We start from the raw sequence: 26689 nt of genomic DNA on the forward strand, positions 1-26689 counted from the left end.
TTTCATGTGTCTACCATTTGTATGTCTTCAGAGAAGTGTCTTTTCATATCTTCTGCCCACTTTTTGATCGATTATTTGTTTTTTGGGTGTTGAGTTTGAGAAGTTCTTTATAGATCTTGGATACCAGCCCTTTATCTGTAGTGTCATTTACAAGTACCTTCTCCCATTCTGTGGGTTGCCTCTTTGTTTTGTTGACTGTTTCCTTTGCTGTGCAGAAGCTTTTTATCTTGATGAAGTCCCAAAAGTTCATTTTTTCTTTGTTTCACTACCTTTTGGAGATGTATCTTGAAAGAATTTGCTGTGGGTGATGTCAAAGAGGTTACTGCCTATGTTCTCCTCTAGGATTTGGATGGATTCCTGCCTCAAATTGAGGTCTTTCATCCACTTTGAGTTTATCTTTGTGAATGGTGTTAGAGAATGGTCGAGTTCCATTCTTCTGCATGTGGCTGTCCAATTTTCCTACCACCATTTATTGACGAGACTGTCTTTTTTCCATTGCATGTTTTTTTCCTGCTTTGTCAAAGATTATTTGACAATAGAGTTGAGGGTCCATATCTGGGTTTTCTATTCTGTTCCATTGGTCTGTATGTCTGTTTTTGTGCCAGAACCATGCTGTCTTGGTGATCACAGCTATGTAATATATCTTGAAATCAGGCAACATGATGCCCCCAAGCTTTGTTTTTCTTTCTCAACATTTCGGGGTCTTTTCTGATTCCATACAAATTTTAGGATTCTTTGTTCCAACACTTTGAAAAAACTCATTGGAATTTTTATCAGGATGACATTGAAGATATAGATTGCTCTGGGTAGCATAGACATTTTACCAATGTTTATTCTTCCAATCCATGAGCATGGAATATTTTTCCATCTTTTTGTGTCTTTTTCAATTTCTTTCATGAGTGTTCTGTAGTTCCTAAAGTATAGATCCTTTACCTCTTTGGTTAGGTTTATTCCAAGGTATCTTATGGTTTTTGGTGCTATTGTAGATGGATTCGTTTCTATAATTTCTCTTTCTACAGTTGCGTTGTTAGTGTATAAGAAGGCAACTGATTTCTGTGCATTGATTTTGTATCCTGCCACATTACTGAATTGCTGTATGAGTTCTAGTAATCTGGGGGTGGAGTCTTTTGGGTTTTCCACATAAAGTATCATGTCGTCTGCAAAAAGAGAGAGTTTGACTTCTTTGCCAATTTCAATACCTTTATTTCCTTTTGTTATCTGATTGCTGTTGCTGGACTTCTAGTACTATGTTGAACAACAGTGGTGAGAGTGGCCATCCTTGACATATTCTCGATCTTAAGGGAAAGACTCTCAGCTTTTCCCCATTGAGGATGATATTTGCTGTGGGTTTTTCATAGATGGTAAATCATCTTCTTTCTTTTTTCAACCACCTTCTTATCAATTCCTTTATAAAATGTTTTATAATTTTAATATTTACAGTCATATTCCGTCCTGTCATTGTATTTACCCTTATTTTTGTACATATATAAGTTTTTATTTCTTTAAAATTTTGGGAGGCTCTTTCTTCTAACAGACCAAAATCTAGTTTGTGGCACTGATCTATTCACCAGCCTGATCATATTTGATCATATACTGGATTTGTTTGTTTTGTTTTGTTTTTGTTTGTTTGTTTTAATCTTTCTCTCTCTCTCTCTCTCTTTTTTTACTTTCTTTCCCTTTCTTTTCTCCCTGTTTCAGGTCTCTTCTGATTTGATTAGTGTATATTTTTCTAGGGTCATTTTTTTTCCCTGTTAGCATTTTGTTCACTCATTCATCTATTCTCCTCTGGACAAAATAACAAGACGGTAAAAATCACCTCAAAAAAAAGAATGAGAGGCAGTACTGACTGCCAGGGACCTAATCAATATGGACATTAGTAAGATGTTGGACCTAGACTTCAGAATAATGATTTTAAAGATACTAGCTGGGCTTGAAAACAGCATGGAAGATATTAGAGAAACCATTTCTGGAGAAATAAAAGAACTGAAATCTACTCAAGTCGAAATAAAAAAGGCTAATAATGTGGTGCAATAAAAAGGGAGGTTCTAACTGCTAGGATAAATGAGGCAGAAGAGAGAAGTAGTGATATAGAAGACCAAATGTTGGAAAATAAAGAAGCTGAGAAAAAGAGAGATAAAAAACTACTGGATCATGAGGGCAGAATGTGAGAGATAAGTGAAACCATAAGATGAAACAACATTAGAATAATTGGGATCCCAGAAAAGAAAGAGAGGGGCAGAAGGTATATTGGAGCAAATTATAACAGAGAACTTCCTTAATTTGGGGAAGGAAACAGGCATCAAAATCCAGAAGACACAGAGAACGCCTCTCAAAATCAATAAAAATAAGGTAACACTCGGACACCTAATAGTAAAACATACGAGTCTCAGAGACAAGAAAAAATCCTGAAAGCAGCTCGAAACAAGAGGTCTGTAAACTACAATGGAAGAAACATTATATTGGCAACAGACCTATCCACATAGACCTGGCAGGCCAGAAAAGAATGGCATGGTATATTCAGAGCACTAAATGAGAAAAATATGCAGCCAAGAATACTCTATGCAGCGAGGCTGTCATTGAAAATGGAAGAGATAAAAAGCTTCCAGGACATACAAAAACTAAAGGAATTTGCAAACATGAAACCAGTCCTACAAGAAATATTGGAAGTGGTCCTCTAAGCAAAGAGGTAGCCTAACAGCAACATAGAACAGAAAGGAACACAGACAATATACAGTAACAGTCACCTTACAGGCAATACAATGGCACTAAATTCATATCTTTCCGTAGTTACCTTGAATGTAAATGGGCTCAATACCCCAATCAAAAGACACAGGGTATCAGATTGGATAAAAAACAAGACCCATCGATATGCTGTCCGCAAGAGAATCATTTTAGACCAAAGACACCCCCAGATTGAAAGTGAGGGGGTGGAAAACCATTTACCATGCTAATGGACACCAAAAGAAAGCTGGGGTGGCAATCCTTATATCAGACAAATTAGATTTTAAACCAAAGACTGTAATAAGAGATGAAGAAGGACATTATATCCTACTTAAAGGGCCTATCCAACAAGAAGATCTAACAATTGTAAATTTATGCCCCTAACATGGGAGCAGCCAATTATATAAGGCAATTAATAACAAAAGCAAAGAAACACATTGACAACAATACAATAATAGTGGGGGACTTTAACAACCCCCTGACTGAAATGGACAGATCATTTAAGCAAAAGATCAACAAAGAAATACAGACTTTAAATGACACACTGGACCTAATGGACTTTACAGACATATTCAGAACATTCCATCCCAAAGCAACAGAATAAAAATTCTTCTGTAGTGCCCATGGGACATTCTTCAGAATAGATCACATCCTAGGTTACAAATCAGGTCTCAACCGGTACCAAAAGATTGGGATCATTCCCTGCATATTTTAGACCACAATGCGTTGAAACTTGAACTCAATCACAATAGGAAAGTCAGAAAGAACTCAAATGCATGGACGCTAAGAAACATCCTACTAAGGAATGAATGTGTCAACCAGGAAATTAAAGAAGAATTTAAAAAATTCATGGAAACCAATGAAAATGAAAACACAACTGTTCAAAATCTTTGGGATACAGCAAAGGCAGTCCTAAGAGGAAAGTATATAGCAATAAAAGCCTTTGTCAAGAAAAGAGAAAGGTCTCAAATACACAACATCACACTACATCTAAAGGAGCTGGAAAAAGAACAGCAAATAAAGCCTAAACCCAGCAGGAGAAGAAAAATAATAAAGATCAGAGCAGAAATCAATGAAATAGAAACCAAAAAACAGTAGAACAGATCAATGAAACTAGGAGCTGGTTTTTGAAAGAATTTACAAGATTGATAAACCCCTGGCCAGACTTATCAAAAAGAAAAGAGAAGTGACCCAAATAAGTAAAATCATGAATGAAAGAGGAGAGATCACAAGCAACACCAAAGAAATATAAAACACATACTATCAGCAACTATATGCCAACAAACTAAATAATCTGGAAGAAATGGATGCATTCCTAGAGATGTATCAATTACCAAAACTGAACCAGGAAGAAATAGAAAACCTGAACAGACCTAAAACCACTAAGGAAATTGAAGCAGTCATAAAAAATCTCCCAACAAAAGCCCAGGACCATATGGCTTCCCAGGGGAATTTTACCAAACATTTCAAGAAGAGTTAATACCTATTCTTCTGAAACTGTTCCAAAAAATTGAAATGGAAGGAAAACTTCCAAACTCGTTTTATGAGGCCACCATTACCTTGATCCCCAAACCAGACAAAGACCCCATCAAAAAGGAGAATTACAGACCAATATCCTTGATGAACACGGAAGCAAAAATTCTCACCAAAATACTAGCCAATAGGATCCAACAGTATATTAAAAGGATTATTCACCACAAACAAATGGGATTTATCCCTGGGCTGCAAGGTTGGTTCAACATCCGCAAATCAATCAATGTGATACAATACATTAATAAAAGAAAGAAGAACCATATGATCTTCTCAATAGATGCAGAAAAAGCATTTGACAAAGTACAGCATCCTCTCTTGATCAAAACTCTTCAGAGTATAAGGATAGAGAGTACATACCTCAATATCATAAAAGCCATCTATGAAAAACCCACAGCAAATATTCTCAATGGGGAAAATTGAGAGCTTTCCCCCTAAGGTCAGGAATGCAGCAGGGATGGCCACTCTCACCACTGCTATTCGACATAGTATTAGAAGTCCTAGCCACAGCAATCAGACAACAAAAAGAAATCAAATACATCCAAATCGGCAAAGAAGTCAAACTCTCATTCTTTGCAGGTGATCTGATACTTTATGTGCAAAACCCAAAAGACTCCACCCCAAAACTGCTAGAACTCATACAGGAATTCAGTCAAGTGGCAAGATCTAAAATCAATGCACAGAAATCAGTGGCATTCCTATACACCAACAACAAGACAGAAGAAAGAGAAATTAAGGAGTCGATCCCATTTACAATTGCACCCAAAACCATAAGATACCTGGGAATAAATCTCACCAAAGAGGCAAAGAATCTGTACTCAGAAAAGTATAAAATACTCATGAAAGTAATTGAGGAAGACACAAAGAAATGGAAAAACGTTCCATGCTCATGAATTGGAAGAACAAATATTGTGAAATTGTCAATGCTACCAAGAGCAATCTACACATTCAATGCAATCCCCATCAAAATACCATCCACTTTTTTCAAAGAGATGGAACAAATAATCCTAAAATTTGTATGGAACAAGAAAAGACTCCCAATAGCCAGAGGAATGTTGAACAAGAAAAGCAAAGCTGGCAGCATCACAATTCTGGACTTCAAGCTCCATTTCAAAGCTGTCATCATCAAGACAGTATGGTACTGGCTCAAAAACAGGCACATAGTTCGATGGAACAGAATAGAGAGCCCAGAAATGGACCCTCAACTCTATGGTCAACTAACCTTTGACAAAGCAGGAAAGAATGTCCAGTGGAAAAAAGACAGTCTTTGCAACAAATGGTGTTGGGAAAATTTGGACCGCCACATGCAGAAGAATGAAACTGGACCATTTCCTTACACCACACACTAAAATAGACTCAAAGTGGTTGAAAGATCCTAATGTGAGACAGAAGTCCATCAAAGTCCTAAAGGAGAACACAGGTAGCAACCTCTTCAACCTTAGCTGCAACAAAATCCTCCTAGAAACATCACCAAAGGCAAGGGAAGCAAGGGCAAAAATGTACTATTGGGACCTCATCAAGATAAGAAGCTTTTGCAGAGCAAAAGAATCAGTCAACAAAACCAAAAGACAACCGACAGAATGGCGGAATATATTTGCAAATGACATATCAGATAAAGGGCTAGTATCCAAAATCTATAAAGAACTTACTAAACTCAACACACCCAAAGAACAAATGATCCAATCAAGAAATGGGCAGAAGACATGAACAGACATTTTTCCAAAGAAGACATCCAAATGGCCAATAGACACATGAAAAAGTGATCAACATCACTCGGCATCAGGGAAATCCAAATCAAAACCTCAGTGAGATATCACCTCATACCCGTCAGAATGGCTAAAATGAACAAGTCAGGAAAGTACAGATGTTGGCGGGGATGTGGAGAAAGGGGAACCCTCCTATACTGTTGGTGGGAATGCAAGCTGATGCAACCACTCTGGAAAAGAGTATGGAGGTTCCTCAAAACATTGAAAATAGAGCTACCATATGACCCACCAATTGCACTACTGGGTATTTACCCCAAAGATACAAATGTAGGGATCCGAAGGGGTACGTGCACCCCAATATTTATAGCAGCAATGTCCACAATAGCCAAACTGTGGAAAGAGCCAAGATGTCCATCGACAGATGAATGGATAAAGAAGAAGTGGTATATATATACAATGGAATATTATGCAGCCACCAAAAGGAATGAAATCTTGCCATTTGCAATGACATAGATGGAATTGGAGTGTATTATGCTGAGCGAAATAAGTCAATCAGAGAAAGACAAGTATCATATGACCTCACTGATATGAGGAATTCTTAATCTCAGGAAACAAACTGAGTGTTGCTTGAGTGGTGGGGGGGTGGGAGGGCTGGGGTGCTGGGTGATAGATATTTGGGAGGGTATGTGCTATGGTGTACGCTGTGAATTTTGTAAGACTGTTTTTTAACATTATATTTAAAAAAAAGAAGAAGAAGATAGCAGGAAGGGAAATTGAAGGGGGGGAATCGGAGGGGGAGACGAACCATGAGAGATCATTGACTCTGAGAAACAGACTGGGGGTTCTGTGGCAGAGGGGTGGTGGATGGGTTAGCCTGGTGATGGGTATTAAAGAGGGCACGTACTGCATGGAGCACTGCGTGTTATGCATAAACAATGAATCATGGAACACTACATCAAAAACTAATGATGTAATGTATGGTGATTAACATAACATAATATAAAAAAAACACAGAGTTACCACCTCACAGCAATCAGAATGGCTAAAATGAACAAGACAGGAAACAACATAATATAATTTCACAGGTATGAAGTCCATACACAATATTGTGCAACCATTACCACCAGAGAAACTTCTAGATTTTTGATCATCCCGAACAGAATCTCTATATTGATCAAGCAAAACTCCCCATTCTCCTCTTCCCTCAACTCTGGGTGATCTCTATTCTACTTTCTGTCTTTCTGCATTTGCCTACTATAAATACCTCATAAGTGGAATCATATAATATTTGTACTTTGGGTCTGACTTATTTCACTTGGCATAATGTCTTCAAGGTTCATCCATGTTGTAGCCTATGCTAGAATTCCCTTCTTTTTTATGGCTGCATATTATTTCATTGTATGTATACACTATATTTTGTTTATCCATCCATCTGATGATAACATTTTGGGTTTTTCTGCATTTTGACCCTTGTGAATAATGCTACTATGAACATTGATATACACGTATGTGCTTACGGCCCTGCTTTCCGTTCTTTTGTGTATATGCCTAGGAGTGCAATTGTTGAGTCATAGGCAATTCTGTATCCTCTCTTTGTTTTTGTTTTTTTTTTTGAAGATTTTTTTTTTATTTGACAGAGATAGACACAGTGAGAGAGGAAACAGAAGCAGAGGGAGTGGCAGAGGGAGAAGCAGTCTTCCCACCAAGAAGGGAGCCCGACATGGGATTCAATCCCAGGACCCTGGGACCATGACCTGAGCCGAAGGCAGACGCTTAACATCTGAGCCACCCAGGCACCCCTATATCCTCTTTTTGAAGAACTGCCAAACTTTTCCACGGTGGCTGCACTGTTTTACATTCCAGCCAGGAAATCTCATGTTCTTCTGTTTCTCTTTATGCCAATGCCTTTTTCTTTTCTATTATTATATTTTTTAATGATAACCATCCAGTGGGTTGGAAAGTAGTAGTGCTTTTGATCAGCATGAACCCAAAGACTAATGACAGTGAGAATCTTTTCATGTACTTATTGGTTATTTATATATCTTTTTTAGAGAAATGTCTCATTTGCCCATTTTTAAATTAGGTTGTTTGTCTTTTTGTTGTTTAGTTGTAGGAGACTTTACATATTCTAGATATTATTTATTATTATGTTATGTTAGTCACCACACTAGATATTAATTTCTTATGTGACAAAAATATTTTTGTTGTGCTGTGGTTTGTCTTTTTACTCTCCTGACAGTGTCCATTGATGTACAAAGTTTTTAATTTTCATGAAGTCCAATTTATGTATTTTTTTATTTCTTCATGCTTGCATTTTGGTATTATACCTAGAAACCATGCCAAATGTAAGGTCATGAATATTTTCCTTTATATTTTTTTCCAAGATTTTTATATTTTTATCTCTTACATTTAGGTATTTGTCCATTATGAGTTAATTTTCTACATGTGTAAGGTAAGGGTCTGACCACACATTTAGCAGAAACCTCTGCCCACACCACATCTCCCGACCAGAGAGTTCTGCAAGTCTTCAGTTCTAGTGGAAGTATTATCAGGTCTCATTTAACAAGCACACCAGAGCAGACGTAGTTAAAACTCACCACATTCTGTCTAGGACCAAACACTGCCCACTACAGGCAAGGAAAGCCTCTGCAGATGACTGGCCTGAAGGAGAGAGCAGCCCAAACAGCAGCAGAATGCATGCAGCACACACCATGGACACTTCCTGAAGAGCCAGGCAAAGGACAATGTATGACCTCTTCTTCATGAAGCCATTACTCTCAGGAGTAAGTAACATAATAGGCTTTACTAATATGCGGAAGAATACAGAGACCTAGACAAATTTCCAAGAGGAAGGAATTCATCCCAAAACAAAGAACAAGTAAAAGTCAAGGCCAGAGTCTGGCTTTCTTTTGACATCCATTTTCATGATAAATGTTTCTCCAACCCCTCACTTGTAATCTGCAGGTGACTTTAGGTCTGAGATGACCCCCTTTTAGGTAGCATATAGACGGGTCTTGGTGTTTGCTTGTTTGTTTAATCCACTCTGTCACCCTATGTCTTTGATTGGAGCATTAGTCCATTTACATTCAAAGTAATTATTGATAGATATGTATTTATTGCTATTTTGTTATTTATTTTGCGATTGTTTTTGTTGTTTTTCTCTGATCCTTTCTTCTCTTTCTCTCTCATAATTTGCTGGTTTTATTAGTGAATACTTGGGTTCTTTGGTCTTTATTTTTTGCATATTTGTTACTGTTTTTTTATTTGTGGTTACCATTTGGTTTATATATAATATCTTCTGCATATAGAAGTCTATATTAAACTGATGGTCACTTATTTTTGAACTCATTCTTCTCTCCCCTCCATGTTTCAGATACTTGGTATCATCTTTTGCATCCTTTTATTTTGTGCCTCCTTTTTTTTTTCTCTTACTTGTGGTTTTGTTTTCCACTCACAGAGTTCCCCTTAACGTTTCCTGCAGAGTTGATTTAGTACTCATGAATTCTTTTAACTTTTGTTCATTTGGGCAACTCTACCTCTCCTTTTTTCTCAATGATAGCCTTTCTGGATAGCACATTCTTGGCTGCATATTTTTCCCATTCTGCACATTGAATACATTATGTCACTCTCTGAGAGAAAGAAGAAAGAAAGAAAGAAAGAAAGAAAGAAAGAAAGAAAGAAAGAAAGAAAGAAAGAAAGAAAGAAAGAAAGAAAGAAAGAAAGAAAGAAAGAAGGAAGGAAAAAGAAAGAAAGAAAAGGAAGAGAGGAAGGAAGGAAGGAAGGAAGGAAGAAGGAAGGAAGGAAAGAAAGAAATCAGCTGATAGTCTTCTGGGGTTTCCTTTGTATGTAACTGTCTTTTTCTCTCTTGCAACCTTAAAATTCTTTCTGTATCACTATTGTTTGCCATTTTAATTACTATGTGTCTTGGTGTAGACCTCGTTGGGTTGATTTTATTGGGGACTGTCTGTGCCTCCTCAATCTAAATGTCCATTTCTCTCCCCAGATTTGGGATGTTTTCAGCTATTATTTTTTCAAATACATTTTCTGTCCCCTTTCTCTGTCTTCTCCTTCTGGGATCTCTATAATGGAAATGTTATTATGCTTGATGGTGTCACTGAGTTCCCTAAGTCTAATCTCATTATACAGTATTTGTCTTTCACCTGTTGAGCTTGCTTTCCCTTACTCTATCCTCCAGGTCACTGATACATCCTCTGCTTCCTGTAGCCTACTATTTATTCCATTTATTGCATTTTAATTTTATTTATTGAGTTCTTGACCTCTGTTTTGTTATTTTTTAATCTCTTTGCCAAGGGTCTCACTGATGTCCTCCACCCTTTTCTGAAGTCCAGTGAGTATCTTTATGATCATTACTGTATTTTATTTTTTTAATTTAAATTTTGTTAGTTAACATACAGTGCAATATTGGTTTCAGGAGTAGAATTCAGTGATTCATCACTTGCATATAACACCCAGTGCTCAGTGCTCATCACAAGTGCCCTCTTTAATATCCATCACCCGTCTAAGCCATCCCTCACTACCTCCCTCCAACAACCTCACTTTATCACTCTATCATTAAGAGTCACTTATGGCTTGTTTATCTCTCTCTCTCTCTTTTTTTTTCTTTTCCCCATTCCGATATGTTCATCTGTTTGCTTTCTTAAATTCTATATATGAGTGAGATCATATGGTATTTGTCTTTCTCTAACTGAATCATTTCACTTAGCATAATACACTGTAGCTCTATCCACATCATGGCAAATGGAAAGATTTCATTCTTTTTGAAGTCTGACTAATATTCCATTGTGTGTGTGTGTGTGTGTGTGTGTGTGTGTGTGTGTGTGTGTGTGTGTATCACTTCTTCTTTATCCATTCATCAGTCAATGGACATCTGGGTTCTCTCCAATTTGGCTGTTCTTAGTAATGCTGCTATAAATATCCGGGTGTGTGTACCCCTTTAAATCTGTATTTTTGTGTCTTTTGGGCAAATACCTAGTAGTGTAATTGCTGGATTGTAGGGTAGTTCTATTTTTAGCTTTTTGAGGAACATCCAAACTCTTCTCCAGAGTGGCTGCACTAGTTTGCATTCCCACCAAAAATGTAAGAGGGTTCCCCTTTCTCCACATCCTCGCCAATGCCTGTTGTTTCTTGTGTTGTTGATTTTAGCCATTCTGACAGGTGTGAGGTGGTATCTCATTGTGGTTTTGATTTGTATTTCCCTGATGATGAGTGATGTTGAGCATCTTCTCATGGGTCTGTAAGACATCTGGATGTCTGTCTCCTTTGGAAAAATGTCTATTCATGTCTTCTGCCTGTTTCTAACTGGATTATTTGTTTTTCGGGTGTTGAGGTTGATGAGTTTTTTATGGATTTTGGATGCTAACCCTTTATCCAATATGTCATTTGCAAATATCTTCTCCCATTTCATAGGTCACCTTTTAGTTTTATTGATTATTTCCTTCATTGTGCAGAAGCTTTTTATCTTGATGACATCCCAATAGTTCACTTTTGCTTTTGTTTCCCTTGCCTCCGGAGATGTGTCTAGTAAGAAATTGCTACAGCCGAGATCACAGAGGTTTTCTCCTGTGTTTGCCTCTAGGATTTTGATGGTTTCCTGTCTCACATTTAGGTCTTTCCTCCATTTTGAATTTATTTTTGTGTATGGTGTAAGAAAGTCCAGTTTCTTAATTTTGCATGTTGCTGTCCAGTTTTCCCAACACAATTTGTTGAAGAAACTGTCCTTTTTCCATTCAATATTCTTTCCTACTTTGTCGAATATTAGTTGACCGCATAGTTGTGGGTCCATTTCTGGGTTCTCTAATCTGTTCCATTGATCTGTATGTCTGTTTTTGTGCCAGTGACCTAAGAAGGATATTGGGGTTTGGAGTTGATGGCCAAGAAAGAATTCTTGTGACATCTCTGGTGCAAAAAGGTGGTTTTATTAAACCATGGGGACAGGACCTGTGGGCAGAAGGAGCTGCACTGGGGTCATGAGGAGTGGCTGATTATATACTTTGAAGTTGGAAAGGGGTTAGGGTTAGCATAAACCTGAGGGGGCTAGCTATTGTTAGGAAAGGTCATTTATTACTGTCTAATAAAGGTCATTTATTACCTTAGGTATGAGACCCTTCAGATGTATATCAGTGGGTCATATGCTTGGGGGATGATTGCCAACATGTATCTTGCAGGGGGTAGAAATAAAGGAAGTTTCCAAAGGAATTTTTATATATTTTTTTTTAATTTTTATATGTCAAAGTAGACTTACAGGATCCTGGGGGGGAGGGGCTAAGATTGTCTTTTGATTAACCTGGAGGCAGCTGAGTTCCTAGAGGAATATCATTCTGCTTGTTTCAAGGACTTGTCAATGGGCTGTAAGTAGTAAGGAAATTTAATTTTTCTTTTGCCTTTGTTTCCCACATCACCAATACTGATGATAACGGATGATTACAAAGCTGATGACTACAGCTTTGTAATACAGCTTAAAGTCTGAAACTGTGATGCCTCCAGCATTGTTTTTCATTTTCAAGATTTTGTTGCTTTTTGGAGTAGTTTGTGGTTCCATATAAATTTTAGGATTGTTTATTCCAGCTCATTGAAAAATGTTGGTGTTATTTTGATAGGGTTTGCATTAAATGTGTAGATTGCTTTGGGTAGTATAGACATTTTAACAATGTTTGTTCTTCCAATCCATGAGCATGCAATGCTTTTCTGTTTCTTTGTGTCTTTTTCAATTTCTTTCATAAGTGTTCTATAGTTTCAGAGTACAGATTCTTTACCTCTTTGGTTAGGTTTATTCCTAGGTATCTTACTGCTTTTGGTGCAATTGCAAATACAATTTATTCCTTGATTTCTTTTTCTGCTGCTTGATTATTGGTGTATAGAAATGCAATAGATTTCTCTACATTGTAAGATCATTTAAATTCTGTATCAGGCATACTACTTATTTTTGTTTCACTTAGATCTCTTGCTGTTGATTTTATCCTATCTTTCATCTGGGACATATTCCTCTGTCTCCTCCTTTTGTCCTCTCAGTCTCTTTTCTGCATGTTAGGAAAGTCAGCTATATTTTCTGCTCTTGAAAATAGTGGCTTTATGAAGAAGAGGTCCTGTAGTTCCCTGCAGTGCAATGTCCCTTATTGACAAGAACCTAGCACTTCACGGGGAGTGTCTAATGTATATTGTTTGCATTATATTCTGCTTGAGTCACTTGTTTTCCTTTCAGTCTTGACATCTGCAGTGACTCTATTCCTGTTGTGAGCTGTGCTTGCTTTCTTTGATGTTTGTTGAGACCCAGACAGGCAAGCTCTGAGAGGGTGTGATAGCAGAAGGGTTTTGGGTGGAGAGGTGGTATTAGCAAAATTTGCATTGAAATAAAAATTGCATTGAGCTGCTAGTCCTAGGCTAGAACCCCATAGCCGGTGCCCATCTGGGGGCACAGCAGTGCTGAGGCAGTGGATGGGTGAGGCATGTGTAGGGTCAACAAAAGTTGCACTGAACACATGGCCTGAGGTCAGCAGTCTTGGAGTGGGTGACCCCTCAGGAAAACTAGTGTGTGGGGTGCACTGCAAGCAGGCTAGGTAGCATGTGTCTGACACCTTGTTTGTTCCAAAAGAAGCCTCCCAACATGCTCTGAAATCAGTATAAACAGATCTCCCTCCCATCGTGCAAGCTGTGGCTTCTATATTGCCTCTCCTTGGGCTGTTGTCTCTTTAAGGGCAGGGACTCAACTATCACTCTCCAGCCTCACCCAGTGCTGAGTCAGCTGAGCTTTAAAGCTCCAGGATCCAATGTAGTTTGGAGTTTTTTTGTTTGGTGGGTTGGTTGCGGTTTTTTGTTTTGTTTTGTTTGTTTTGTTTTGTTTTGTTTTGTTTTGTTAAGTACTATTGGGGTTCAGAGCCGACAGCCAAGAAAAAATCTTGAGATGTCTTTGGCACAAAAAAGGTGGTTTTATTAAAGGATGGGGACAGGACCCAGGGGCATAAAGAGCTGCCGGCTGCTGCTTGCAGCCCAGGGATTGTGAGGAGCAACTGATTAGATACTTTGGGGTTGGGAAAGTAAAGATAAGAGAAGTTCCAAAAGGACTTTCATATGCTAAAGACTCACAAGATCCTGGAGGCCTTGCTATTGTCAAAAAGGTTGTTTTTCCTTCCAGCAGGTCTTCAATGTTAAGACAGTTGGGAGTTTCCTGGAGGAATGTCATACTCTGCCTTCCTCAAGTATTTGTCAATGGGCTGCAGGTTATAAGAAAAGTTAATTTTATCTGCATTTCCTTCTGCCTTTGTTTCCCACATCAGGAGGACCCTAAACTCACCTCATCCTACATTTACAACTAGATATCACTCACATACTGATGTGGGAAACAAAGGCAAAAGAAAAAATTAAATTTCCTTACTGCCTACAGCTGATTGGAAAGTCCTTGAAACAGGCAGAATGATCTTCCTCTAGGAACTCAGCTGCCTCCAGGTTAATACTTTGCTAAGGGCAAATCTTAGCCCAACCCCCAGGATCCCGTAAGTCTACTTTAACGTATAAAAATTCCTTTGGAAACTTCCTTTATCTCTAAAATCCCCCAAGATACATGTTGACAATCATCCCCCAAGCGTACAACCCACTGATATACACCTGAAGGGTCTCATGACTTTTACTAAGCAGTAACAATTGACCTTTTTCTAACAACAGCTAGCCCCTTCAATGTCCTGGAAACTTTGTTTCCAAAATACCTTGGAGGCTTGTGCTGTCCCTAACCCCGTCTCAACTTGAAAGTATATAATCAGCCATTCGTCATGACACCAGGGCAGCTCTTCCTGCCCATTGGTCTTGTTCCCATACTTTAATAAAGCCACTTTTTTGCACCAAAGACATCTCAAGATTCTTTCTTGGCCATCAGCTCTGAACCCAACCTTTTCCTACATCAGTGTGAGTAGATAAACCAGAGAGTGAGCAGAAGACTGGCAGAACAAACTCCACAACTAGATGTAGAGAAGAAGCCACATCAGAGACGTTAGGAGGGGCAGAAATAGTGGTCAGGAGCTGTCTGCAGGCAGGAAGGGAGTGGCAGTTGTGGGGAGGGGAAAGCACCAGGGAGGCCACACAGGGAAAACAAATCCCCATAACGTCTGACCTTGAAAACCCAAGGGGTTGAATTCTATAACTGTATAACCAGGGACTCGTGATGTGGGAAACAAAGGCAGAAGGAAATGAAGATAAAATTAAATGTCCTTATAACCTACAGCCCACTGACAAATACTTGAGGCAGGCAGAGTATGATATTCCTCCAGGAAACTCCCAACTGTCTTAACATTGAAGACTTGCTGGAAGAAAAAACAACCTTAGTTTGACAATAGCAAGGCCTCCAGGGTCTTGTGAGTCTTTAGCATATAGAAGTCCTTTTGGAACTTCCCTTAAATTTACCTGCCCCAACCCCAAAGTATCTATCAGTTACCCCTCATAAGAGGCCCAGCAGCAGCTTTTCCTGCTCAATGGTCCGATCCTGGTGCTTTCAGAAAACCACCTTTTTGCACCAGAGATGTCTCAAGAATTCTTTCTTGGCCATCAGCTCGGGACCTCACCAACACTACTCCAAAACTACCTCACTCCTACACAGCCATCTTGCACCACCATCTTGTTTTCTAATTTAAAAACAGTAGAATTCACAAATCTTAATAATACAGCTTTATGCACTCATGTAAATGTCACTGATGTCCCTCACCATAAAAAATTATTTCATACAGTTTTCTAGTTATTGCTTCCCAGAAATTACATTTTTTGTCAACAGCTAGACCCCAAGACCTGACCTTTACTGCCCACCTGCTTGTACTCACCGACCTGGGTGTCCCATATTTTTCTTTAAGCTCTTCTTTCCAGCTTATCTCGTAACTGAGGCACGTGGAAAGTGAAACTGGCCTTTGAGTAATAAAGAATGCCCTGACAAGACCTCCAGACAGTCTAGGCCACCCACACCAGTTTGAACTTAACCCCTGACTCCCACCTGTGCAGATGGACCTTGGAGTGATCTCTAGAATGACCAACAACTACCTTTACCTCATTATAATACTAAAATCTCTGTGCAAGGAGGAGCACAAGCTTCATTTACATAACATAAAATGTGTGTATAAGTGTGTTTCCTTAAGGTGCACACACAACCTTATGCTCATCTCTGCATGTGATGACCAGGTTTCCTCATCTAAATATTCATCCTAACCTTAAATAAAAGGAACCCATCTACCCTGGCTTGGGGAGCCATGGCTTTGGAAGGTATTCCCTGTGATCTCCTTATTTGCTGCAAATAAATTTCCCTTTATGCCACAACTAAACCTGATGCCCATCCTAACTCACCAAGGAGCAAACTCACGTTGGTTTGGTTACATTTTCACTTCTACCACCATAGGTTAGTTTTGCTTGTTTTTTGAACTTCTAATTAATTATTGATATCATGAAGTGTCTATTTTATATCTAATTTTATCTCACACATATAGTTGCATGAATTCCATTATGTGAAAATAATGGAATTATTTTCTAATTCCTATTCTAACCTATTTAATATGGAGTTTTCTAAACCATTTTTTTTTTTTACTATTTTACAATCCAACTGGTAATAATGAGATTTCCAATTAATCCACGTTGTTCCCAAACCCTGGTGTTGACAATCTTTTAAATTTTAGGTATTGTAGTATCTTATTTTGATTTTAATTGTCATGTCCCTTTTGGCAATATTTTTATATGATTTTTGGCATGTCAGCCATGTGGATATTTTCATTCTTTGCATTATTATGCAGTTCCTATACAAATATTTTCCCCATTTGTTTATTGGGGTATTTCCATTTTTTATTTATATGAGTTCTTCATATAGCATGGATATAAGACCTTTGACAGATATATGTTCTACTGGGGTGAGGAAAAGATGGTGGAGGAGAAGGGTACCCTATACCAACCAGTCCCTGAATTGAGCTGGATATCTACCAGACAACTCTGAACACCCACAAAATCAGCCTGAGATGTAAGAAGATATATCTGGATCTCTACAAACAGAATATACCCAGTGGTTAGTTTTGAGGTATGAAGCGGAAGCCATGATTCCACGGGCACATATTAGAAGATAAATGGAAGGGAGAGGGAGCAAAGCCGTTGAGATCCTACATCACCAGTGAGCGATAGCCTCACTCGCTAGGGACTGGGCATAGACTCGCAGACTGGTAGCAGTGGGGAAAGAACTTTAGGGCAGCCCCCAGACTGAAACTCGGAGCAGCAGGGTCACACATGCAAACTGGAGGAGGCTGTTGGTTTTAGAAGCACAAAGGGCAAAGACGAGCCCTACAGGGAGGTGAGGACTTGGAGTACTACTGAGAGGTTCACAAACCAGGATGCTGCAGTTTTTGGCAGCATAGACAGGAATGGAGAGAGTGGCCTGGAGTGCTCACTGAAGAACTCTGTTCTCAAGCAGAGGATCAGAAAAGATCTCTTCTGCTCTGACTCTCTGAAGAGATGTGGAAAGCCACCAGGGAAAGCTGCCAGAGAACAAACACCCCAAAATATCGGTTTTAACAGAGCCCATCCCCCCCACAGGGGGCAGGGCAACTCTGCTCAAACAAGGTTGCCTGAGTAACAGCACGGCAGGCCCCTCCCCCAGAAGACAGGTTGGGAGAACAAGAGGCTGACAATCCTAAGGTCCCTATAAAACAGATGCATCTTGTTTGGGTTGTGGTCAATAATTTGGACCATGTACATTCCCACAACCACCCCTCAACAGAATGACTGGGAGAAGGAACCCCCAAAATAGTAAAGATTCAGAGAACGTAACTTCTGCCACAGATTTACAAATGGATACAGATAAAACCAAGATGTCAGAAATGAAATTCAGGGTAGCAGTTCTGAAGACAATAGCTAGAATGGAGAAATCGATTAACGGCAACATAGAGTCTCTAAGGGCAGAAATGAAAGCTGAACTGGAAGAACTTAAAAATGCTATCAATGAGATCCAATCTAATCTAGATTATCTAACAACTATGGTAAGCGAGGCAGAAGAATGAATTAGTGATCTAGAAGACCAACTGATAGAAAAGAAGGATAAAGAGGAGGCCAGGGAGAAACAACTCAAAATCAATGAAAACAGAATCAGAGAAATAAGTGACACCATGAAACATTACAATGTCAGAATTATTGGGATCCCTGAGGGGGTGGAGAGATAGAGAGAACTAGAAGATATATTTGAGCAAATCATAACTGAGAACTTCCTTAATCTGGGGAATGAAGCAAACATTTATGTCCTAGAGGCAGACAGGACCCCTCCCAAGATCAAGGAAAACAGTCCAATGCCCTGGCATGTCATAGTAAAACTTGCAAATCTTAGAACCAAACCATCTTAAGGGCAGTTAGGGGGAAGAGATTCCTTATGTACAGAGGGAGGAAGATCAGAATAATGTTAGACCTATCCACAGACACCTGGAAAGCCAGAAAGGGCTAGAAAGACATATTCAGAGCAGTAAATGAGAAGAACATGCACCCAAGAATACTTCATCCGGCAAGGCTGTCATTTAGAATGGATGGAGAAATGCAGAGCTTCCAAGACTGGCAGAAACTGAAAGAGTATGTGACCACTAAGTCAGCCCTGCAAGAAATATTAAGGGGGGGGTTCTATAAAAGGTGAAAGACCCCAAGAGTGATATAGAACAGAAATTTACAGAGGCAATCTATAGAAACAAGGACTTCACAGGCAACATGATGACAATAAATTCATATCTTTTAATAATCACTCTCAATGTGAACGGCCTAAATGCTCCCATAAAACGGCACAGGGTTGTAGACTGGATAAAAAGACAGGACCCATCCATGTGCTGTCTACAAGAGACCCATTCTGAACCTAAAGATACATCCAGACTGAAAGTGAAGGGATGGAGAACCATCTTCCATGCCAGCGGACCTCAAAAAAAGATGGGGTTGCAATTCGTATATCAGACAAATTAGATTTTAAACTAAAGACTGTAGTTAGAGACACAGAAGGACACTATATCATTCTTAAAGGGTCTACCCAAAAGATCTAACAATTGTAAATATCTACACCTTCAACATGGGAGCAGCCATCTACATAAGCCAAATGTTCACCAAAGTAAACAGTCACATTGATAACAATACGTTAATTGTAGGAGACTGCAATACTCCACTCTCAGCAATAGACAGATCATCTAAGCAGAAAATCAAAAAGAAACAAGAGCTTTGAATGACATACTGAACCAGATGGACCTCATATATATATATAGAACATTCCACCCTAAAACAACAGAATACTCATTCTTCTCTAGCACACATGGAACTTTCTCCAGAATAAACCACATATTGGGTCACAAATCAGGTCTCAACTGATACCAAAGTATTGAGATTATTTCCTGCATATTCTCAGACCATAATGCTTTAAAACTGGAACTCAATAACAAGAAAATATTTGGAAAAAATTCAAACACTTGGAAGCTATAGACCACTCTGCTCAAGAATGTTTGGGTCAACCAGGAAATCAAAGAACTTAAACAATTCATGGAAACCAATGAGAACGAAAACACATCAGTCCAAAACGTATGGGATACTGCAATGGTGGTCCTAAGGGAGAAATTCATAGCCATCGAAGACTCACTCAAAAAAACAGAAAAATCCTGAATACAAAAACTATCTTTACACCTTACAGAACTAGAGAAAAAGCAACAAATGATACCTAAGCCACGTATTAGAAGAGAAATAATTAGAATTAAAGCAGAGATCAATGAATTAGAAACAAGGAACACAGTAGATCAGATCAAGGAAACTAGAAGCTGGTTCTCTGAAAGAAATAATAAGATCAATAAACCACTGGCCATACTTATCCAAAAGAAAAGAGAAAGAATCCAAATTAATAAAATTATGAATGAAAGGGGAGAGATCACGAATAACACCAAGGAAATAGAAACAATTATTAGAAATTATTATCAACAAATAATTGTGCCAAAAAATTAAGCAAACTGGAAGGAATGGATGCCTTCCTGGAAACCTATAAACTCCCAAAACTAAAACAGGAAGAAATTGACAACCTGAACAGGCCAATAACCAGTAACGAGATTGAAGCAGTGATCCAAAACCTCCCAAAAAACAAGAGACCAGGGCCTGATGGATTCCCTGGGGAATTCTACCAAACATTAAAAGAAGAAATAATACCTATTCTTCTGAAGCTGTTTGAAGAAATAGAAACAGAAGGGAGGCTTCCAGACTCATTCTATGAGGCCAGCATTACCTTAATCCCCAAACCAGGCAAAGAGCCCATCCACAAAGAGAATTTCAGACCAATATCCCTAATGAATATGGATTCCAAAATTCTCAAAAAAATCCTAGCTAATAGGATCCAACAATACATTAAAAGTATCATCCACCACGACCAAGTGGGATTTATCCTCGGGATGCAAGGATGGTTCAACATTTGCAAATCAATTAATGAGATAGAACACATTAATAAGAGGAAAGACAAGAACCATATTGTCCTCACCTCAAGGATGCCCACTCTCACCACTATTATTCAACATAGTACTAGAAGTCCTAGTCACAGCTATCAGACAACAAAAAGAAATAAAAGGTATTCACATTGGCAAAGAAGAAATCAAACTCTCTCTTTGCAGATGACATAATACTTTATGTGGAAAACCCAAAGGACTCCGCCCCCAAATTACTAGAATTCATACAGCAATTCAGTAATGTGGCAGGATACAAAATCAACAGACAGAAATCAATTGCTTTCTTATACACTAAAAATGCAACTGTAGAAAGAGAAATTAGAGCATTGATTTCATTTACAATAGTACCAAAAACCATAAGATACCTCGGAATAAACCTAACCAAAGAGGTAAAATATCTATACTCTAGGAACTACAGAACACTCATGAAAGAAATTGAAGAAGACACAAAAAGATGGAAAAGCATTCCATGCTCATGGATCAGAAGAATAAACATTGGTAAAATGTCTATGCTATCCAGAGCAATCTATACCATCAATGCCATTCCGATCAGAGTTCCAGTGACATTTTTCAAGGTGCTGGAACAAACAATCCTAAAATTTGTATGGAATCAGAAAAGACCCTGAATCACCAAGGAAAGGTTGAAAAAGAAAAACAAAGCTGGGAGCATTAAGTTGCCCGATTTCAAGCTTTATTACAGTGATCAACAAGACAGCATGGTACTGGCACAAAAACAGACAATAGACCAATGGAACAGAATAGAGAGCCCAGATATGAAACCTCAACCCTATGTGGTCAAGTAATCTTCGACAAAGCAGGAAAAAAATATGCAATGGAACAAAGACAGTCTCTTCAATAAATGGTGCTGGGAAAATTGGACAGCTATGTACAGAAGAATGAAACTTGGAGACGCAGCAAGATGGCAGAGGAGTAGGAGACCTGGATTTGTCTGGTCTCAGAAATTCAGCTGGATAGGGATCAAACCATTCTGAACACCAAACTCAAAAGGAGATTGAAGAGAAGAATAGCAGCAACTCTCTGAACAGAAAAGCTACCACTTACTGGAATGTAGGACATGCGGAGAAGTGAATCTGAGGCAATATTCGGGAGGATAGATGGCAGGGGAGGGGGCCTCCGTCAGCCGCTTCTGGCAAGTGATAGAGCCGTGGAGCACAAAATCGGAACTTTTAGAACTTGGCTCCGCTGAGGGACGTCGCTCCAGTGGCTAAGCTGGAGGTGGAACCCTCACAGGACAGTGTGGTCTCAGGACCCTCGGGGTCCCAGAAAGACTGGGGGTGCCTGAGTGCGGCAGAGCTCCCAGGTATCAGAGCAGGGAAGCTGGCTGCAGAGACGGAGCCAAGGCGCGGGCTCCCAGCTCAGCGTGGCCATAAACTGTGATCTGTGGCCCAGTTGGGCCACTGCTCCTCCAGCGGGGACCCAACAAGCGGCAGAGCCAGGGAGACTCCCCTTCCTCCCACGGGAGGAGTGGCATGGGAGGGCACAGCAGGGATCTGCTGGGTTTGGAGACTGCACACGGGGTCGGGTGTCAGAGATAGAAACACTCGGTCACAGGCCGGGTGAACACTGAGTGCGGCTGGAGACTAGGGAGGCGGGAGTGACTGCTTTTCTTTGGGCGCGCACTGAGGAGTGGGGCCCCGAGTTCTCAGATCCTCCGGGCGGAGATTGGGAAGCCACCATTTTCACCCTGGTCCTCCAAAGCTGTACCGAGAGCTTGCAGGGAACAAAAGCTCCTGAGAGCAAACCTGAGCAGATTGCATAGCCGGGAACGACAAGGGCGGGGCAATTCCGCCTCCAGCAAAGATGTTTGGGAACCACGGCAACAGGCCCCTCCCCCAGAAGATCAGCACGAACAGCCAGCAAGCCAAGTTTGTTCTCTCAAGGAGAACAGGAGAACTCCAGTGCTACGGGAATACTGCACATAGAATTCATGGCTTTTTTACCATGATTCATTAGTTTTTCAAAGTTAATTTTTTTAACTGTTTTATTTTGAATTTTTCTTTTTCCCTTTTCAACCATCTTATCAATTCCTTTTTTAAAAAATATTTTTTATTTTTCATTTTTAGAGTCATATTTTATCCCTTCATAGTAGTTACCCTTATTTTTGGCATATATATATATAAGTTGTTCTTTCTTTAAAATTTTGAGATAGTTTCTTCTAACAGATGAAAATATACCCTAAATCACTAGTGTATGCTTTGTTCTAGTCTCCTGCTTGATCACATTCTCTCCCTTTTTTTTCTTTTCTTTTCTCTTTTTTTAAATATTCCTCTTTCTTTTTTCAAACAACTTCTTATCTTATCAATTCCTTTTATAAAATCTTTTATAATTTTCATCTTTACAGTCATTTTCCATACCTGCATTGTATCAACCCTTATTTTGTACATATATAAGTCTTTCTGCCTTTAAAATTTTAGGAGGCACTTTCTTCTCACAGACCGAAATAGGCCCAAAATCTACTGTGTGGCACATTATGATCTATGCACAAGCCTGATCATATTTGATCATATTCTGTTTTGTTTTGTTTTGTTTTGTTTTTGTTTGTTTTTATCTTTTTCTTTATCTTTTATTTCCTCTTTCTTTCTTCTTTCGTTCCCTTCCTTTTCCCCAGGTTTCAGGTATTTTCTGATTTCTATAGAGTATATTTGCTGGGGACATTGTTAACCTGTTAGCATTTTGTTCTCTCATTCATCTATTCTCCTCTGGACAAAATGACAAGATGAAAAGAATGACCTCAGCAAAAAGAACAAGAGGTAGTACCGTCTGCCAGGGACTTACTCAATATGGACATTACTACGATGTCGGATGTAGAGTTCAGAATCATGATTTTAAAGATACTAGCTGGGCTTGAAAAAAGCGTGGAAGTTATTAGAGAAACCTTTCTGGAGAAATAAAAGAACTAAAATCTAACCAGGTCAAAATCAAAAAAGGCTATTAATGAGGTGCAATCAAAAATGGGGGCACTAACTGCTAGGATAAATGAGGCAGAAGAGAGAATCAGCGATATAGAAGACCAAATGATGGAAAATAAAGAGGCTGAGAAAAAGAGACATAAACAACTACAGGATCAAGAGGGCAGAATTCGAGAGATAAGCGATACAAAAAGATGAAACAATATTAGAATAATTGGGATCCCAGAAGAAGAAAGAGAGAGAGGGGCAGAAGGTATATTGGAGCAAATAATAGCAGAGAACATCTCTAATGTGAGGAAGGAAACAGGCATCAAAATTCAGGAGCACAGAGAACCCCTCTCAAAATCAATAAAAATAAGTCAACAACCCGACATCTAATAGTAAAACTTACGAGTCTCAGAGACAAAGAGAAAATCCTGAAAGCAGCTCGGGAGAAGAGATATGTAAACTATAATGGTGGAAACATTAGATTGGCAACAAACTTATCCACAGCCAACTGGCAGGCCAGAAAGGATGGGCATGATATCTTCAGAGCTCTAAACGAGAAAAATCTGCAGCCAAGAATACTATATCCAGCTAGGCTATCATTGAAAATAGAAGGACAGATAAAAAGCTTCCAGGAGAAACAAAAACTAAAGGAATTTGCAAACACGAAACCAGCCCTACAAGAAATATTGAAAGCGGTCCTCTAAGCAAAAACAGAGCCTAAAAGCAGCATGGACCAGAAAGGAACAGAGACAATATACAGTAACAGTCACCTTACAGGCAATACAATGGCACTAAATTCATACCTTTCAATAGTTACCCTGAATGTAAATGGGCTAAATGCCCCAATCAAAAGACACAGGCTATCAGATTGGATTAAAAAACAAGACCCATCAATATGCTGTCTGCAAGAGACTCATTTGAGACCCAAAGACACCCCCAGATTGAAAGTGAGGGGGTGGAAAACCATTGACCATGCTAATGGACACCAAAAGAAAGCTGGGGTGGCAATCCTTATATCAGACAAACTAGATTTGAAAACAAAGACTGTAACAAGAGATGAAGAAGGACACTATATCCTACTTAAAGGGTCTATCCAACAAGAAGATCGAACAATTCTAAATATCTATGCCCCTAACTGGGAGCAGCCAATTATATAAGGCAATTAATAACAAAAGCAAAGAAACCCATTGACAACAATACAATAATAGTGGGGGACTTTAACACCCCCCTGACTGAAATGGACAGATCATCTAAACCAAAGATCAACAAGGAAATAAAGACTTTAAATGACACACTGGACCAAATGGACTTTACAGACATATTCAGAACATTCCATCCCAAAGCAACGGAATTGACATTCTTCTCTAGTGCCCATGGAACATTCTCCAGAATTGATCACATCCTAGGTCACAAATCAGGTCTCAACCAGTACCAAAAGATTGGGATCATTCCCTGCATATTTTCAGACCACAATGCTTTGAAACTAGAACTCAATCACAAGAGGAAAGTCGGAAAGAGCTCAAATATATGGAGGCTAAAGAGCATCCTACTAAAGAATGAATGGGTCAACCAGGAAATTAAAGAAGAATTAAAAACATTCATGGAAACCAATGAAAATGAAAACACAACTGTTGAAATCTTTGGGATGCAGCAAAGGCAGTCCTGAGAGGAAAGTATATACCAACACAAACCTTTCTCAAGAAACAAGAAAGGTCTCAAGTACACAACCTAACCCTACACCTAAAGGAGCTGGAGAAAGAACAGCAAATAAAGCCTAAACCCAGCAGGAGAAGAGAAATAATAAAGATCAGAGCAGAAATCAATGAAATAGAAGGCAAAAGAACAGTAGAACAGATCAACGAAACTAGGAGCTGGTTCTTTGAAAGAATTAACAAGATTGAGAAACCCCTGGCCAGACGTACCAAAAAAAAAAAAGAGAGAGAGAGAGAAATGACCCAAATCAACAAAATCATGAATGAAAGAGGAGAGATCACAACCAACACCAAAGAAATACAAACAATTCTAAGAACATATTACGAGCAACTCTATGCCAGCAAATTAGATAACCTGGAAGGAATGGATGCATTCCTAGAGATGTATCAACTACCGAAATTAAACCAGGAAGAAATAGAAAACCTGAACAGACCTATAACCCCCGAGGAAATTGAAGCAGTCATCAAAACTCTCCCAACAAACAAAAACCCAGGGCCAGTTGGCTTCCCAGGGGAATTCTATCAGACATTTAAAGAAGATTTAATACCTATTCTCCTGAAACTGTTCCAAAAAATAGAAATGGAAGGAAAACTTCCAAACTCATTTTATGAGGCCACCATTACCTTGATCCCAAAACCAGACAAAGACCCCATCAAAAAGGAGAATTAGAGACCAATATCCTTGATGAACATGGATGCAAAATTTCTCACCAAAATACTAGCCAACAGGATCCAACAGTACATTAAAAAGATTATTCACCATGACCAAGTGGGATTTATCCCTGGGCTGCAAGGTTGGTTCAACATCCGCAAATCAATCAATGTGATACAATACATTAACAAAAGAAAGAACAAGAATCATATGATCCTCTCAATAGATGCAGAAAAAGCATTTGACAAAGTACAGCATCCTTTCTTGATCAAAACTCTTCAGAGTATAAGGATAGAGGGGACATACCTCAATATCATAAAAGCCATCTATGAAAAACCTATAGCGAATATCATTCTCAAAGGAGAAAAGCTGAGAGCTTTCCCCCTAAGGTCAGGAACGCGGCAGGGATGTCCACTCTCACCACTGCTATTCAACATAGTATTAGAAGTCCTAGCCACAGCAATCAGACAACAAAAAGAAATCAAAGGCATCCAAATCGGCAAAGAGGAAGTCAAACTCTCACTCTTTGCAGATGATATGATACTGTATGTGGAAAACCCAAAAGACTCCACCCCAAAACTGCTAGAACTCATACAGGAATTCTGTAAAGTAGCAGGATATAAAATCAATGCCCAGAAATCAGTGGCATTCCTATACACCAATGACAAACCAGAAAGAGAGACAAATCAAGGAGTCGATCCCATTTACAATTGCACCCAAAATCATAAGATACCTAGGAATAAATTTAGCCAAAGAGGCAAAGGATCTGTACTCAGAAAAGTATAAAATACTCATGACAGAAATTGAAGAAGACACAAAGAAATGGAAAAATGTTCCATGCTCATGGATTGGAAGAACAAACATTGTGAAGATGTCAATGCTAACTAGAGGAATCTACACATTCAATGCAATCCCCATCAAAATACCATCCACCTTTTTCAAAGAAATAGAACAAATAATCCTAAAATTTGTATGGAACCAGAAGAGA

The sequence above is a fragment of the Eumetopias jubatus genome, unplaced genomic scaffold, assembly GCF_037043125.1.
Source record: "Eumetopias jubatus isolate StellerSeaLion01/CBP00866 unplaced genomic scaffold, mEumJub1_p1.0 scaffold_5, whole genome shotgun sequence".
NCBI lineage: Eukaryota > Metazoa > Chordata > Mammalia > Carnivora > Otariidae > Eumetopias > Eumetopias jubatus.